This window comes from Sinocyclocheilus grahami, unplaced genomic scaffold (genome assembly GCF_001515645.1).
Source record: "Sinocyclocheilus grahami isolate Dianchi unplaced genomic scaffold, SAMN03320097.WGS_v1.1 scaffold557.1, whole genome shotgun sequence".
NCBI lineage: Eukaryota > Metazoa > Chordata > Actinopteri > Cypriniformes > Cyprinidae > Sinocyclocheilus > Sinocyclocheilus grahami.
In genome coordinates, this window is record NW_015505736.1 from 38246 (window position 1) to 56242 (window position 17997).

The following is a 17997-nucleotide window of genomic DNA, read 5'->3' on the forward strand; positions in this document are numbered from 1 at the left end:
AATATCATAAGACTGTTTATAAGGATCAGTGTTCCTTAAGAACATATTTCAGGGTAAAATATCAAACTTCTACATGTTTATAATATAAATACATATACTTTATAATGGCAATTGTTTTTAAAAAGTTGGAAATTTAACAAGTATTTAGCATTAATGAAAATAAAGTGGGAAACACAATGCAAACGTGTTTTTTAAGCATCATTCCTGACTCTTCCTCAGAGAGCGCCGGCTTCATTTATGACAGCCTTCGACGCCAAAAGGGCCCGAGGCACTTTTTGTGGCATGCCATTTCAGATGCCATCCTTTGGCTCCATAGTGAAGCTGACACTGTCTGTGCATCCTCCAACTCTACGTGTCTTCCATAACTTTCCCTCGGCCATCAAACTACATTGCTCCTGACAGCCAAAAGGAACTTTCAAAAATGACCCAGTCTTATATACATAAGTAGCCAGACTAGTCTGCAAGTAAGAGGTCTAGTGTGCTCTTTTTTTAGTTACCTAAGAATGTAAAAATGTCCTTAGAAGTGTAATTCCATGATAATGCCTAATACTACTGAACCATCTATGTTGTTTAGGTTTTCTGACATAGGTCACTGATTTAGACTCAAGCGTATCTACATGAGTCTTTTTAAATGTGACACCAGCTGTTAGACTTGTAGTTTATAAGCGTTTGATTTTGCTCTTACCTTGCACACGTCCATATGGAGTTCATTAATTAATCTCTGTCTTCATCTGGGTGCTTTCACACCTGTAGATTGATTGCTTTGTTCCAAAACAGGGATTAAAATTATTACAATGTTGCTTTTTATTCTTGGTGCAGTTCGCTTTCACACAGCAAAGTTTCTAAAAGGACCAAATTTGTTACAAGTCATGCGCGAGGAAACATTTCCTCATTGTTACCATACCATACCATTCATTTTCCCGATGAATCCTGGACTCCTGCTCAAATTGATAAAGGTGCAATAATAGGTGATTGTCTTCAGAAACATTTTTTGTTATGCTGGTTGAAAGTCTCTTCACATCCCCATAGCAATCATTAAGTTAAGTGGTCTAAATGTATTTATATATTCTGTGGAAGGCATAGGACCAAGAAATGTTCGTCCAATCAAACCGCTCTGTCCGAGCGTTTTAATTGACTTTCCTACCTGCCTGTCAACGTATGTATTTGCATACATCTGCACACCCGGTTCACGCAGAACCGCTGATGTAGCCTATTGTAGTAATGTTGTCTGGTATTCTGGTCTGCCAGCGTAAATGCGTTCAGGGGGCGTGGCTTTGGACGGCGATTGCAGGGAGGGTGGGACATTGGCTTTCAGTGCTATCAGGCTAAAGTTAGCATTTTCCAAGATCTCCTACTGCACCTTTCATATAAGGACAGCTACAAAAAAAACAAACAAACCCAACAATAAGCCCGTGAAGCTGTTGTCGTTCTATCCTGACGGATGACAGCGAGCTAAGTGGATTCCCGGAAAATAAACCGTGGAATTTTGACCAGTTTTTAAAAAAATGCACCAACTACAAAGAAAAGCAGTAAGACGGCATTATAAAATGAAAAAGTGCGCTTTGATTTTGAATGGCGACGACCTGCTCACCCACAAACCTTCACAGGTTCATTTTGAGGTATTAGCAAAACAACAAAGCTAATGCTTTTCAGCATAGGATCGGATTGCTTTCTCACTACAACCGAACCGCTCCAGAGTTAGTTTTCAATCGAGCCACCTCGTTCAGGCGATCTCGGACCGATTGTTTTGGCGCGGATCCGAGCGCGATTGCCGTGTTCACATATGCCCAAACGAACCGAGCTAAGGGGGGAACGCACCAGGTCCAGGTTCCGAAACAACGGGCCAGGTGTGAAAGCACCCTAAGAGCGCGCTCGTGTCACGTGACGCGGTTGTGTTTTTATTAGGAGAATTCGAAATTAATTCGCTCTCGCGTACAGTGCAATGTGAACGCGGCGCTCTCGTATTGTACACCTCATTTGACATTATTATATTCGTTCGATTGTGTTTAAAACGTGTTAATATTATAAGTCTACCTGATCCGAGCAGCAGCATATCGCATGCTAAAAAGTTAAACTAAAATGTCCTGTCAGACGTTCCTTGCAAACTTCTGAGAGTACGTAGACGTTTACTTAGAGACTGCCTACAGGACAAAATGCTGTTGTTGTTTGAAAAACTATATTCGCCCTCTGCCACCAATAAATGTTAAAATCACCGCTGTGTTTTCCCTCGTGCTATTCATGTTCTGTGCCATATTCTCCTGAGACCCAGCTATGGAGTTTTTGCCTCTGTAGTGGACATTATATTTGAGTGAATTTCTCTGAGACCTCACATGTCACAGTTTTAAGTCTGGATGTCCTGTACAGACCACATTCAGGGCTTTCCAGAGATGCAAAATTATTGGCTGTTTCACCATGACCACTCCCTCTCCTTGGTTTTTAAAAATGGCTGACATTAATTTAGTGATACAATTGTACATTCTTATGGAAATATGATAATATTTTGTAATTATAATTTAAATCTGATTCATTTTCAAATTGTTTGTCATAAATCACCATCTCAGGAAAATGTTATGGGGTTTCAAATCAAAATATGACCTTCTGTTACGAAACAGGACATAATTTCATATATGTCCACTGTAGAGGACACCAGGGAGACAAAAGAATTGAATAGGAAAACAAATTATGTATCAATATTCTTATGAAATATTAGATATTATTATGAAAATCTGGCCAATGACTACTCCCATTATTACACTTCTTTTTTCAACATGCTGTCCCAACAGCACTTTAATATGCAAATTAGATACAGTGTATAGATAACATTGTGCTTAATGGGAAAACCAGTTTATGGAATTTTTACACACATATTGCATAAAGCAAAATGGTATATCAAATCATTTTGTTATATATTTTATAACATAGTTGAGAACCATCCTTAAACAAAGTTAGTTATAAAAAAATCCTGAAACCTAAAAATTGATTGGCGATTAAAAAAAAATTCCCATTGTTTTTGCCTTTTCATGTCTACTCTTGTCATTTTATTTTTTAGAAAAACTGAGTCCTGGTGTCCTCTACAGAGGACATATCATAACTTATGAATAAAATATAATTTTTCAAAAATGTTATTTTACCATTTTTTCCTTATGCTCTAAACAATGTAGTTACATGAAAAAATACTAAATTCACAATGCTTTTTATTTCTGGTTCTCAGGAGGATATACAAGATGCATTTAAGCGCCCCCTCTGTTGGACTGTAGAATTGCAGTAGGGGGAAAGTGTACATTTTAAACGGAGAGGGTTGGCACACTTTTGGCTATACCGAATATTTCAGAGCATGATTTTTTTTATTATGCTTAAATTATTAAGCTAATTTCTGTAAAGGCACCCACCTTAAAGTGTGTCGAACATTTCAACTGCAACTATACATTTACAAAAATACTGTTCATTGAACACACATTGACCTTGTGACAACATACAGGCAATGGAATTATATTAAATCTGTCTATTATAACCTTTTAAATTAAATTAAATTAAATGTTAAATAGATTAAGCAATCATGAAATGCAAAACAATTCTTGACACAGCAAATATAAAGGTAACATAAAAGCCATGCCATTGTTTTGACCAACAATTGTTGTAATTAATAATTGTATAAATAAAATGAATGATAAATAATTCAATTAAATAAATTACATATATAAATATATATGTGACGTTTAAAACACATGACAACTTGCCCCAACTTGCGCTGACCTGACATTTATAAAAATATCTTTGTTCTTAGAACATAGTTCAGGCAATATATAGTTCATCTGCCTTCATTGTATAGCCTAGTTGACTCTCACCTGTGCACAGACTAGCACATTCAAATCCTTAGTGTAGAATATAATAAATTACTCGTGCAACTTACTGAAGTGGTTTTTGAGAGGATAAACAACGTATTAAGAAAAAAGTAACTACAACATCTGCAAAAATAACAGGTTCATTTCACTTTGAAATGACAAACCAGTGACATGTAAAGTACCGAGAGTTCCCTTCATTAACCACATTCACACAAACCTTGTAGTATTTTTTCCGCAGGAAACAGACAGGCAAATACAAACGCATGTCCGCGTATTGCAACAGGTTTTACTGACTAGGCCCATAAGAAACTCAAGCTATTTTTAAAACAAGTGGGTAGTGTGAATTTATACTTCCTTTGCCTTACCAGAAACTGTTTATCTTCTAAACAGGCTTTTTTTAATTTATTTTTTTTACAAATCTATTTTTAAACACTATAGATGTGTTCACATTCCTCAGAAACATTTGAGGGTGTAATAATATAAAAAAGGTATTTGTAAACCATAAAATCATGCATAACATGCAAGCCTAGGTGTACAGACGAAACATGCTACCTATCAGATTGTGCTACCAAACATATATTTACATTGTTTTAAGGGTAAGTTTAGGGTAAGTGTAGGTGTGGACGGGTAGGGGTAGGTATGGACATTTAAAAAAAAGCCTCAAACCACATGAATAAGATGCTGGTAGCACAATCTGATAGAAGAGACTTCAGGTAGAATATTAACGACTGACAATCTCAGTCACCATTCACTCCCATTGCATCTTATGCCATTCAATGAAAGTGAATGGCGACTGGGACTGTCATCTTATTCCAAATTGACAGCAGAAAGAAACTCATACAGGTTTCGAATAACATGGGGGCGAGTCAGTAATGACGACATTTTAATTTTTGTACTGTCCTACTGAAATACACACAAGCTCGTGCGCTCGCGCCACCCAGGTGCTTCCTGGTGTTTTACTGCAGGATCACAGGCAGGGGAACCGAAACGGTCAGCAGCGCGTCCAGGAAGCGTCGCTGACAGATAGAGAAATGCTGCAGTATCCGCGACTCTCCGTCAGGTAGCCGCGAAACTAGAAGGTTCGCAGGCAGCGCGCGACGGTGTTTCATTTTCCCGCCGTCGGCGCGATGCTTTAGCCATGGACAGCAGGATAAAGTAAGTCCACAATTGTTTACCTTACACATTCCTCCGGTTTGTCGCGCTACGCGTTATCAGTCTCCGTAATAAAAGTCTATCGTATGGTTGAAATGAAGATAGCGGATATTGTAAATCCGTTAGTTAGCTCATTTGGCTAATGAGAGGAGATGACAGGTCCGTTGACCGGTTAGCTGTTTACCTCAGACATGCTAACTAGCTTAGCCGCATTCCTCTACAGCCATTTAAACTTGACAGCTGCACATATTTCATTTGGAAGGAATTAACTGTTAGACGCCGTAAACATGTCTTACTATTATTACTTTGTTGCGTAATATAGCACACTGAAAGACTATATCATGAATACTCAGGAGCGTACTGATTACATACTCTACTCTCTAATGACATGTCGAGCTTTTAACGGGGTAGTTCACGCAAAAATGAACATTCAAACAAACGTATGTAACTTTTTCTTCTGCGTGTGTTAGTCACCATTCACTTTTGTATGGAAAATGAGCGTGAATGGGGACTGAGACTGTCACTTTGCTTGACATCTTGTTTTGTGTTTTTAACAAAAGAATGAGCGTCACATTGATTTGGAAGAACACGAGAGAGTAAATAATAACAAAAATCAGTGTTGGGGAAAGTTACTTTGAAAAGTAATGCATTACAATATTGCGTTACTCCATGAAAAAGTAACTAATCACCTTCGCAAAAAAAGAGAATATCCAAATTTAATAATAGTCACATAAAACTTGTCGTCAATAATGAAAAATATTTGTGTAACGTCAACATGAAAAACTTTGTAACATTATGGCAACTTTATATAATACCACCTAAAATGAGGCAAATGAGACAAACAACATTTCTAAAAATAAAAAAGCACTGATTAAAAAAAAGTGTATTTTCAGAATTTTTAAAGCATAGTCGTATTAAGCTTATAATCAGTTATAATAAATATCTCTAACTTCTTACCATCTAAAAGCCTTTATTGTGAAACTTTGACAGCTTTTGTGTGTGTAACTCTAGTTTTGGGCTGATATACTTAGCTGTTTTCCGTGCTTGAAATGGATGAGTAAATGATGTGTTTCGTGTCTAGGGGATTCACAGGAAGGAAATTATTGCTGTGGATTCTTAGAGTGGCCAGATCTGATGTTCAGATCTTCTGATGGGCTGGTTTGGGTGCATTTCCATTTTAGATCTGCACTCGCACGGTTTGCATTTACCTTTTAGAAAAACCTGCAGATGTATTTGGTGTAAGAAGTAGGTTGATTGGCAGTGATATCGATCTCGGTTTGTCAATCTCTTCGTATGCTTCGAGCTCTGCATGGTTGAATAGAAACCACGCAGCTTTAACGGACCAAGTAACGACTGCTGTGCTGTGCTGTGAAGTGAGACCATTATGAAAGAAACATTCCCATGTTTTGATTCAATAAGAGGTAAATGGATATGAAAAACTGCTTGTTATATGTTCAGCATAACTAATATCACCGATTTTTGTTCCTACCCTGAAACTACCATTATTCTTTCTGTTTGACATTGAAGAGGTGAGGAGCAGGTGGTTCACAGAAGCAGCTGTTGCTCTGACCGAAAAAGGAAAATATTCCCGGTCCAGCCGCTGACGTGAAAGTTGAAATAAGCTATAACCCACTTCCCTCTTCATCATACGTTGGCGTTTGTCTCATTTCCTGAGCCCGACTCTCAGGATTACAGCATCATTTTAACCCTCATGTTGTGTTCCCAATCATTCTGACCCAAAGGGGATTTTCTTTTTGTTATTGCATTGGACTAAAGCCTACTGACTTTGCTCAGACAGGGTATAAAAACGTCCTATTTTTTTTTTACCACTTTGTTTTCCCATTTAAAAATGGCGTGCCTGCAAAAATTGCTTATGGTATTATTAATATATATAATATATTTTTGTTATAGTATTACAAAATATTGGATTCAATCATTTTATCAACTTTAAATTATCACAGGCTTTATATTTCTTTTTGGAACTGACTGATCATAGGCCTCATTGAGCTGAGCTCATTAGGGGTGACTGATATGTGTTTTTCAGGGCCGATACTGATTTTTACAGATCAAGTAGACCGATAACTGATATTTTGAACTAGGGCTGGATGATATGGCCAAAATTTATATCACAATATATTTCTTAATTCCGTTGATATGATATAATTCCGATATCGATATAAACAATAATGCCTCAGCAAAACTGCCAAGAACACCCACAACAGATATCTGTACCTACAAACTTCTGAAAAAAAGAATTTGCCATGTCTATGAACCCTCCTATAAAACTACATAATATTTTAGAAATAAAAAAATGTGAAATCACCATCAAATAAGACTCTCAGACTTACCTTATTAATATGAATATCTTTAACTTTAAACTATAACATAGGATGGTTATTCTTATAGATGAAAACAAAAATGCTTCAGCCAGGATAAAGAATATGAAAAGTGCTCAGTGTTGCTGCAGAAAACAGAAAAAGAGTGAGCAACAACAAAAACATGTTGCTGGAGATCTAAAAATGACCTAATTCTACAGGATACTTTAAGACAGTTGAACAACCAACTGACTAATTAATTTAGAAAATATTTGTCTTTTGCACATCTCTAATATAAATACAATAGCATGCATCTAGAAACTAGAATTGTTTAAAGGGTACTGTCATTGTTTCTTTCTCCAGCACAGGTCTGGGGTTGACAGGCCCAGAGACTGAGTAGGTGACTTATTTTAGCTAACATTAGAAGATGAATACTTTGCCAGATTGGATTAAGCATGACTGCCACGCTTGTGCTTGGCACTAGTGAGCCACATTGATGTTTTTCATGCCCTGTGCCAAAGCCAGCAGATGATGCTGACTGTGCCAAGGCAGTAGGTGGAGACAGATGCTACCTGTCTTGCCTCCGCTTTTCATCCAGATTGCACCCAGTAATAAAGCAATAAAAAATAATAGACCTGAAATTTACAACTACACTTGTGCTGCAATTAGCAAAGTGATTTTCCACCGATGACCAACAGCTTTATTTCTCTTTCGCACAGGCCACGTGTATTTCATTGGTGTTAAAGACCAGTTTGGCTAGGTGGTAAACTTGGTGCTAAAACTTTCCCCCCCCCCGTTTGTAAAATGTTACATTTATATAAAGTGTTATTTTTTTCCAAACTATTGTTTTAATGTTTTATTTTACTTTTTCTTTTGAAAATTCAAGTGATGCTTGCTTGTGCAGATGGGGTGCTAGGGTGTTATGTGGCATTACTAGGTGATTGCTTACTGGTCAAAATCAAAAATTGTAAAATTGTTTCTATGATATTCTGGTCACTAAATTAAAATAATGGATTCTGAAATTCAACTTAGACCAGTTAAAAAAAAAAGTAAAGGTGCTGTATATTTTACTGTTTTATTGTATCATGAACCTGATCAGGATTCTCACGGAAGAACAAAATTTTCCGATTTCGCGGTAGGTTCAAGTTGACCAACAGAAAGCTACTTGGCTTGAAAGTGATTTGTGTGTGTGTGTGTGTGTGTGTGTGTGTGTTTGTGTTTGTGTTTGTGTGAGCTGTGATTTATACATTGCTACACTATCAAAATTGACAATTGACTATTTTTGCCTGTGAAATTTGCCAACATTTTGCAAATGTGATAGCACCTTATAGGGATAGTTCACCCAAAAATGAAAATTCTCTCATCAGTTCTCATGTTGGTCTCAACCTGTATGAGTTTGTTTCTTCTGTTGAGCACAAAAGAAGATATTTTGAAAAATGTTGGTAACCGAACAGTTGACGGTAGCCATTGACTTCTATAGTTTTTGCCATGCTATGGAAGTCAGTGGCAACAGTCAACTGTTTGGTTACCAACATTTTGTGCTCAACAGAAGAAACAAACTCACACAGGAACTGGAACAACATGAGGGTGAGTAAAAATGAGGATGACAGAATTTAGCAGAACTCTGCTGGACAAACTGTATAATTTGTGTATCATTTATGTCATTTGCACAAATGGTGTGGGAGTTGCATGTAAAATTAAGTGGAATAATCAGGGTTTGTTTTCTTTTCTTACAGAATAATGAGCAATAGAAATGATGAAACTTGTTTTGGCAAACCTCTCTAATTGTAAGGTAAAAACAAGGTTTCCAAAAAAGCTGTACCAATTTGGACTTTTCCTTTAGAGATCAAGTTACATTCGTGGGCTACAGGATTATCCTGTTTGACTTTGTCATGTGAAGTTTGAGTCATCTAAATAAATATTTTTTAAATGTACCAGGGCTCCAGACTGCGACCAAATGGTCACATTTTGCAACCATTTTTTCTGCCGGTGTGAGTAATTTTTGTGAGCGGTCGCACTGGCGCGACCACCGGGTTGTCCAACTCATAAGTGCTGCCATTTCTGTTGCATTTGAGAAACATCAAACGGCAAACGAAACGAAAGCAAAACTAAACTGCGCTACGTTTCAGCTGCGCAGCACGGACCGTTTATCAGCTCAGACCGCTACGCAAACAAACTTGTCAGAGCTCAGAATAGCTTTACTCGGGAGCCAAAGTTGATTTCGCAATACTGTTACTGCACAGATGCAACAGTGCTGCGGGATCCAGTGAGAAGCGTTTGAATTCGCTGCACAATGATAAGGTTGCTGCGAGATCGAGTGAGAAGCATTCAAATTCTGAACAGAATTCTCTGTTATAAACAGCGCTGACGTATGTCAGGAAACCAGAAATGGTAATGCTAACTGTAACCATGGTGTTGTGGTCAGGGGCAGATTTAGTGAATTGGGGGCCCCAGGCAAAATATATGAATGGGGCCCTATACATTTAAAACTAAACTGCGCTACGTTTCAGCTGCGCAGCACGGACCGTTTATCAGCTCAGACCGCTACGCAAACAAACTTGTCCGAGCTCAGAATAGCTTTACTCGGGAGCCAAAGTTGATTTCGCAACACTGTTACTGCACAGATGCAACAGTGCTGCGGGATCCAGTGAGAAGCGTTTGAATTCGCTGCCCAATGATAAGGTTGCTGCGAGATCGAGTGAGAAGCATTCAAATTCTGAACAGAATTCTCTGTTATAAACAGCGCTGACCTATGTCAGGAAACCAGAAATGGTAATGCTAACTGTAACCATGGTGTTGTGGTCAGGGGCAGATTTAGTGAATTGGGGGCCCCAGGCAAAATATATGAATGGGGCCCTATACATTTTCACACATTTTCCTAGATCAACCTTGAGGTTCCATTTTGTTGTTTTCAGCGTAAGCCTGTGTGCAAAGGCTGTCTAATTCTAAACTTTAAAATACATTTATTTTTATATATTTAGTTGTTTTAACTACAAATTTAAATGAAACTGAAAAAATAATGAAAAGGCAATTATACATTTACACACCTAAAATACATATCAAGAGCATGCTCACAGATGAGAACAAAACAGCGTTGGATGAAGTGGATTAGAGCCCTGCACGGGTCTCAGATATAGGCCCTAGCCCGTCTTTTCCCCCCTTTTCCCAAAAAAAGCTTATACTACTGTTTCAGCTATTAAAATAGTTCAGTTTTGTATGTAATGGAAAAGTGATTATATTTCGTTTCGTTTTTCTATAAAGTAAATTTAGAAAAACATTTGGAGTCTTTTTTGTTCATTAAATGTAAGTTTTTTTTGTTTTGTTTTTTGAGTAAAGGCCAGCGGCAGACAGTGAATTGATCATAGTCTATAGCCTATGTTTGATCAATTTAGCATTCTCAAATCATCAGGACTTGCCTAAAATAAAATCTATATAGAGTATATCACAATGTTAGTTTAAATGTTTAACCTATATAAATGTGCATATCCAAGCGTTCGTGCAGAGAGCTGAAGTGCGCTCTGCAGGACCTCGAGGCGCCAGCGCGATCACTTGCAAATTTTTCTAACAGTGGAAACAACTTAAAATACATTTTCATTTTTGCTCATAAAGGTAAGAGTAATACATCATTCTAAACTGTAAAGGGTCTAGTTTTATTTGTGTGCACTCACAATATCAACAAAACGTTGTGCTTTTATAAAATAAAGAAAACAAACGCTTTCTGCCGTCTCGGTCTTGAACAGGAGCGCTTCACAATGATGAACCTAAACTCAGACATGATCAAAATATATAGAAAGCTTTAAATTACTACTTTAAAATGAAATAATTCAAATCGAAAATAGACTCCTCATAAAATAAACTCTTTCATTATATAATCCCTGCATTTCTCTCTAAGGGCACATCCAATTAGGAGATTTTCATTTTTTCATCACTATCATTGATGGAAGGCCCGATTATAATTTGTGTTTTATTTTATAATTCTGTACAGTTAAAAAATAAAACACTAATTATAATGGCATATACAGTATGTAAAACTTTGTCCTATAATTGTATAGCTGCCTTTTCTGATTTTTATGTTGCTCTGTTCCGAATACCTTAAAATTTAAAGAATTTTGTCTGATGTGTTAATTATTAATATTTTTTTATCCATGCAGCAAATGCTTTAAAAACAGCTTTAAAATTACTCTATTGCATTCCAGATGCTTTTAAAGTACTTTTCACTATACATTTTACGGGTAGCTTGAATGTAAACATTGTCATGAATTCGTCCTTCAGCCGTACACCTGCAGGAGCCACTGACTCGGACGGGTGTTGCGGTAGTAAACACCGTAAACAGCAAACGTTCGCATGTCCGCGCTTAATGCGCATATCCTATATGAAAAGCATTTTAGGGGGCCCTTGGCTTTTGGGGGACCAAGGCGGTCGCCTACCTTTGCCTAATGGGTAAGTCCGCCCCTGGTTGTGGTAGAAATAGTCAAATGCATTACATCATTCATTTCAGGGTTTGTACAACCTTTTGAGAGAGAATTTCAAGCACTTTTCAATGACTTTCAATCATTTAACACAACTATATCCAGCACTTTAACCCTTAAAGACCTAGAAAATTTTTGGGGCACCTGACACGTCTGCACTTTTCTTTCTTTCACTTTCACTTTTTTTAAGACCTATTCTAGCAGTCAGCATCAAGTGTCATATATCATTATAAACAGGAGAACTTGAAGTTTCAGTCTAGCTAATTTAAAGTCCCAGTTTTCCTTTTGTTTTCTCTAAGAATGAATTAATTTCTAGAATTTTAAGAAAAACGCAAGCAACAATTGGGTGTTTTTTACTGTGTACTCAAACAGAAACTCCTGAAGTTTGGATTTTTTTCTTTAGAAAGTTGTATCTGGGTGTTTTACACTTCCAAATAAAATTGTCTACATATAACATTCCCCAAGCAAGTTATAGCCATTTATTACAAAATTGTTATAGGCGCTTTTCAGTGAAAAACAGGTGTATTTAGTTTACTAACAATATAGATGTGTCTAAAAACATTTAGGGAGTAAAGAAAATGGAATCAGTGTTATATAATAACAAAACACAGTAAAAAAAAAGTGACTTTTTTTCAGAGAAATATATTTTCAATCTGAATATGAACAACAACAAACACAAACCATGCAGCTATTTAGTGAAAACAATTGCACAATTTGTCTTCTGCAACAAAAATACAATCCGTGCAAATGATTTACAAACTACACACAAAATGAGAGAGAAATATACAGTGTGCAACAGAAAAAATAGTGAAAATGTTATTTATGAACTATATAAGAATTATTTACATAATATAAATGATCGCGCCTAGCGACGCGAAGACATAAATTCCAGCACTTTATCCAATATGTACCGCTGTTTCATCCTTGTTTTTAGTTTGTTTTATGTCAAAGTACTCAGTCGTGTGTTTTTCTGGGCTTTTTCAGAGAGTTCTCTCATGCAAATGTGTTATTTTGTGTTTGTTTTCATGCACGCACGCGCTTGTTCAAATTTACAGTGAAAAATCCTAAATGGTGGTTCAAAAGACCAAAACCTATGTTTATTGGTTTGAACCAATCTGTGCATGGGGTGGGACTAAGCATCAACAATCGTTCCTGTTTGGCTCAGAAGAATGAAATGCATTGGTTTCTTCTGACCAATCAATGTTGTCAAAATGTGATGACGTAATCACGTGCGCTGCGGAGCCTCTGAGTATCCAAATAAGACACATGAGATTAGCGGTTCAAAAGTTATTAAAGGGGTCATATGATGTGATTTCAATTTTTCCTTTCTCTTTGGAGTGTTACAAGCTCTTGGTGCATAAAGAAGATCTGTAAAGTTGCAAAGACTGAAGTCTAAAATCCAAAGAGATATTCTTTATAAAAGTTAAGAGTCAGCCACACCTACCTAAAACGGCTCGGTCTGACACACCCCCCACATATCTACGTCGCTATGTGGGAATATTTGCACAACGCCAGCCAAATGTTCACGCAAAGAAAGAAGGCGTAACTTTTATTCTCGCTGTAGTATTGTTGTTGATGCCGCCATGTCGTGAAGACGCTGTGTGCTTCGTTGTGAAAGCGAAACTACTTTGTTTGATCTTCCAAAAGAGGACGATATCTGCTTCATCATGCCTGGAGCTGATCCGTGCTGGATGCTGAGGAAATACTACTACTTTGCGCTGTGGATTGCCGGATCGGCTTTCACTGTGGACAAAGCAGTGCAGCCCGGAGTCGTCACATGTCCTTCCGGACGCTCCTTCGTCGAAATCACTGGCCGCGCCGTTCTCAAGCCCACCTGCCTCTGCTCACTCTAACCCTCTGGCTGTTCCTCACTCTAGCCCCCGGCCTCTGCTCACTGTAGGCCACCGTGTGTGACGCTGTTTCGTTGTGAAAGCAAAACTACTTTGTTTGGTCTTCCAAAAATGGACACGACTAGAAATCAGTGGTTAAGTTGTATTTACAACACTGTTCCAGAACACTTCAATCCAAATATTCAGATGTGTGCAGCGCATTTTATGGAGGACTGTATTGTTTTAAATAAGCATTTCAGAGAGGAAGCCATAATTTTAACCAAATCCTAAACTAATATGAAACCAACAGGCATTTAAATCCGCAACATTTACTGATCCTGGGAGAGTAGACTACAATGCCGGCTGTTCTGACTCACAGACTGTAAGTAAGTTTTTTTTATTTTTAAAGAGTTTTTATATTTTATATATTTAAAGCGAGTTTTTTGGGCAGTGTTAGAGTAGGGCTTGTAGTTTGTCATTTCTCCGATCACAAATGCGGACATGGTTTTATGTTAACGCGGCGTGATGCAATGCAATGCGTAAAAAGATAGTATAAGTCATTATAATCCATAATTATGTCCCCACTGGATGCAATGAATGCCTCGTTTAAAATTGGTTTTCATGTTTTTGACTCATCGCTCCAGCCTGACGGCATCATCACAGTATGGTAGGGGCGCCACATTTCCGTCTCACACTTGAGGTGTTCGGCCAATCAAAACACACTGGATAGCTGGCCAATCACAGCAAGGTTTTCCTTGCCCCCTTTACCCCCTGACCCCTTTAAACATTTAAGAACAATGGTTATTTTTAGCCGCGGGCTCTACAATGATCCAGTTTGAGTGTTATTTTTAATGGGATGACCAAAATATATTTTGTTGTAAACAAAGACTTCTGTAAAATTGTAAAAATACATCAAATCACAATTATAACCAGTAGACAGCACCAGAGGAGCACTTATTGGTTATTAGTCGCTTATTTCTACTTTTTCTCTATATTTTGAAATGATAAAATCACTATTATAAAATATCAAATCATCAAGAAATCAGATTTTGTCAGACTTTTACACATTTTTTGTGTATGAAGTAAGAAAAGTGCCTTGACTTTTCTTCAATTTGCTACTAAATCACACATAATCACTGAAGTTGGTCAGTTCCATATACTAGAAGAATAATGGTACATTTAATAAGAGTGGAATATATACATTTTCTATATAAAAATTTGATTTTGCACCTGTTATATATTTAAAATAAATTTTAAATGCATCTTAACTCAAGCTTAGTGCTTTACTGTCAAATCTGTATAAACTATAATCAAAAGAAAAATAAACAAGAAATGAACGTAATATTATTAGTAACTGCACTTATTAATGCAAAACAATAGTAATTTTATGATTAAATGATCTATATTTGAATACTCCCGCACACCATCCCCAGCACTACCAAATCTGCACCTGGCGCCACCATCTGCAGAACTTAGTGGCGCTGGTGCCACTGCTCTCAAATGTTAGTCTGGAGCCCTATGTACCTGTAGCTACCTTTTTTTTTTTCCTTTTTTTTTTTTTTCAAATGAGTGTCCTAGCACATTTATTTGCCTGACTCAAGTTTTACACACCAGCTTTTGACAGGTCTGGGAGCCAAGGGACTTTTTTTGCCATTTGACCCCCAACCTTGTTAAGTAACCTGATTGGCGCTCAGCTGTGTCTTGGGTTCAGCACCAGCTAACACTGTGGAGGGGCTCCGCTGTCAGACTAACAATGCCGCTGTGCCTAAGATGGTGCTGATTGGTCATTACTCATAACGGCTACAGGCTAGTTTGCGCATTATATTCTTTTACTTCATAGTCATACAGATTCAATTCGGTTTGATCTGCCCTCATTATACTTGGGCAACTCCATCAAGCCTCCCCAGTCCCCCTTTGCCAGCATCACCCAAAAATACAGCTTAATGATGGAAAAAAGCTTTAGTTTGAAGCCACGGAATAAGTTATCCCACCCACTCCTGCTCAGAAGTGAATTCAAATTGACCTCCAGGTCTGCAAGTTACGGATTTTCACTTCATGCTGCTTTTTTCTCCTCTCGCCGTGCTGAAGAGTCTCGTTAGTTGTGAACAGTCTGAAGCCGTTCCACTAGCGCTGTGAATATATGAATTTATGATTACGATGGAAGTTTTGCCAAATTCACCAGCTTTAGATGGTTCGTCAGTCACCGGTTCCTGAACTCCTTCGTGTTGCCGGTCAAATGGAGAACCTTCTCAAATACGTTTTTTATTTAAATATCAAATGATCGATTATTGATTGACATGTTTTTTGCTCTGCATTTTTTTACTGCAGCTGGATGGCAAGGCCAGTAATGTAGTGTCCGTTGCTGGCGAGTGAAGATCAGCAGATGTGATGGGAACAGTCAGGCCCTGCAGGGTGGCGGCCTGTTTCTTCTCAGGTGGTTTGACCCACACAGCTTCCCGCTACACGGGACCGGTGTTTTGTGTGGACGAATCTGCTGATTGGTGTAATCTGAGAGGCAGCACTCCCAGCCATCCAGACTTCCTCTTTTAAGTGCAGTGTCGCAGTCAGTCCGCTAGAACATGGAAAAACTTCTTCGCATGTCTATTCTTGAGGCGTGTCATGACATCGAAAGTGAGGATGTGGTAAATAATTAATCCTGCTGATTTAGATTATCGCGTCGTGTCATTTCAAACGCAGACAACTGAACCCAGAGAGGAAGTTTGCCTTCACTACAGCAAATACCAAAAAGGCCAACTCTGAACAAAGATCTACTAAAAGTTGCTTAGGTTCTTGCTTCTTTTTTGAGTAGAAACTGCATCATATAATGATAAGAATAAGAATAATGATAATTGTGTGATTTGGGTATCACACACTACGAATGATAATAATTATTTACATATAATAATGATTTAGGTAACAGTATATGATATTTATTATTATGATGATATGACAATGATAGTTAATAACTTATTAAATAATGATATACACACACACACAATGTAATCACATTTATTATTATTATTATTGCTAATAATATCAACAATAATAATTGTTAATATAATAATATAATTATATATATGTATATGTATGTGTGTGTCTGAGACAAAGTGTCAAGTTAAAAATAATTCAGTTTTTAAAACGTTTTTTTTTTTCTCCTCAAGACCTCTGTGAGCTATTTCATTCTGTTGCGGGTTTAAATGCCTGTTGGTTTCATATTAGTTTGGGGTTTGGTTAAACTTATGGCTTCCTCTCTGAAATGCTTATTTAAAACAATTGATCTTACACTAGATGGAGAAAGTCTGTTTGTCTATTGTCTATTTGTCTATTTTGTAGGCCTGGGCAATAAAACGGTATCGATATTTATTGACGGTACACGTTCTTCGATATCGATAGAAAAATTGTTCGATATAGGCACGTACTATGAGTGACACAGACAGCACACACAAACATGAACACATGCTGAAATGAGTGCTGTGCCTGCCTGTGATGAGGAGATTGTGAATAAAGAATGAATGTTAGTCGAATTTAAAATAAACATTTGCATTTGAATGTGAGGTGTGCATCAGGGAGCGTCATCAGTGGCGTGCAAGATGCAGTGATGTAAGTGACGTTGTTGCATTTTACATTTTTGTTAGTCTAGCCCACGAGACGTGCCACTGCTGCGTTATTCATTCAAAATATTAGAGAAATATAGAAGCTCAATGCGGAGAAGATCTTGATTAGGTTAATACCGGAACCAAGCCATTCACACGGAACACATATTCAGCACATTTTTTAGATGGACAAATATGACTGCTGCACTCGCGTCTCACAGAAGAGATGTATAGAAAGCCATGCAAAGTTAAAACAGTTTAAACTTTTAGAAAACATGTCACAAATTTGTGGAGGTTTATTCCTTTTCACTGCGTCTCATATGTTTTTAAATGCAGTCTGTGTGAATGGCGCTTCGGCTTTTTGGATTAAGCAATGCATAAATAGGCTACATGATGCTGTTTTGTTCATAATTGTTTATGCAATTTACGAAATTATATTTTATTTTGATGATAATTAATTTAGATGTAATGCACGTTTTCGTAGAGTTACTTCCTTGCGCTGACAATTTAAATCAGAATCAGAATGAGCTTTATTGCCAGGTATGTTTACACATACGAGAAATTTGTTTTCGTGACAGAAGCTTCCAAAGTGTAACAGAAGGACAGTGACATAACAAAAAACACAGATAATAAAAATAAAAATAGAACAAGTAAATAAGGAATAAAAATATATAAATTGACAATTGTGTGTGCAGGTATATTACAATAGACAGTTTTTTTGTATGTACAGGTACTGTATATTATGTGCAAATTTGAGGTGTAGGCTGAGTATGAGTGTTAGATAAATAAGTGTATGA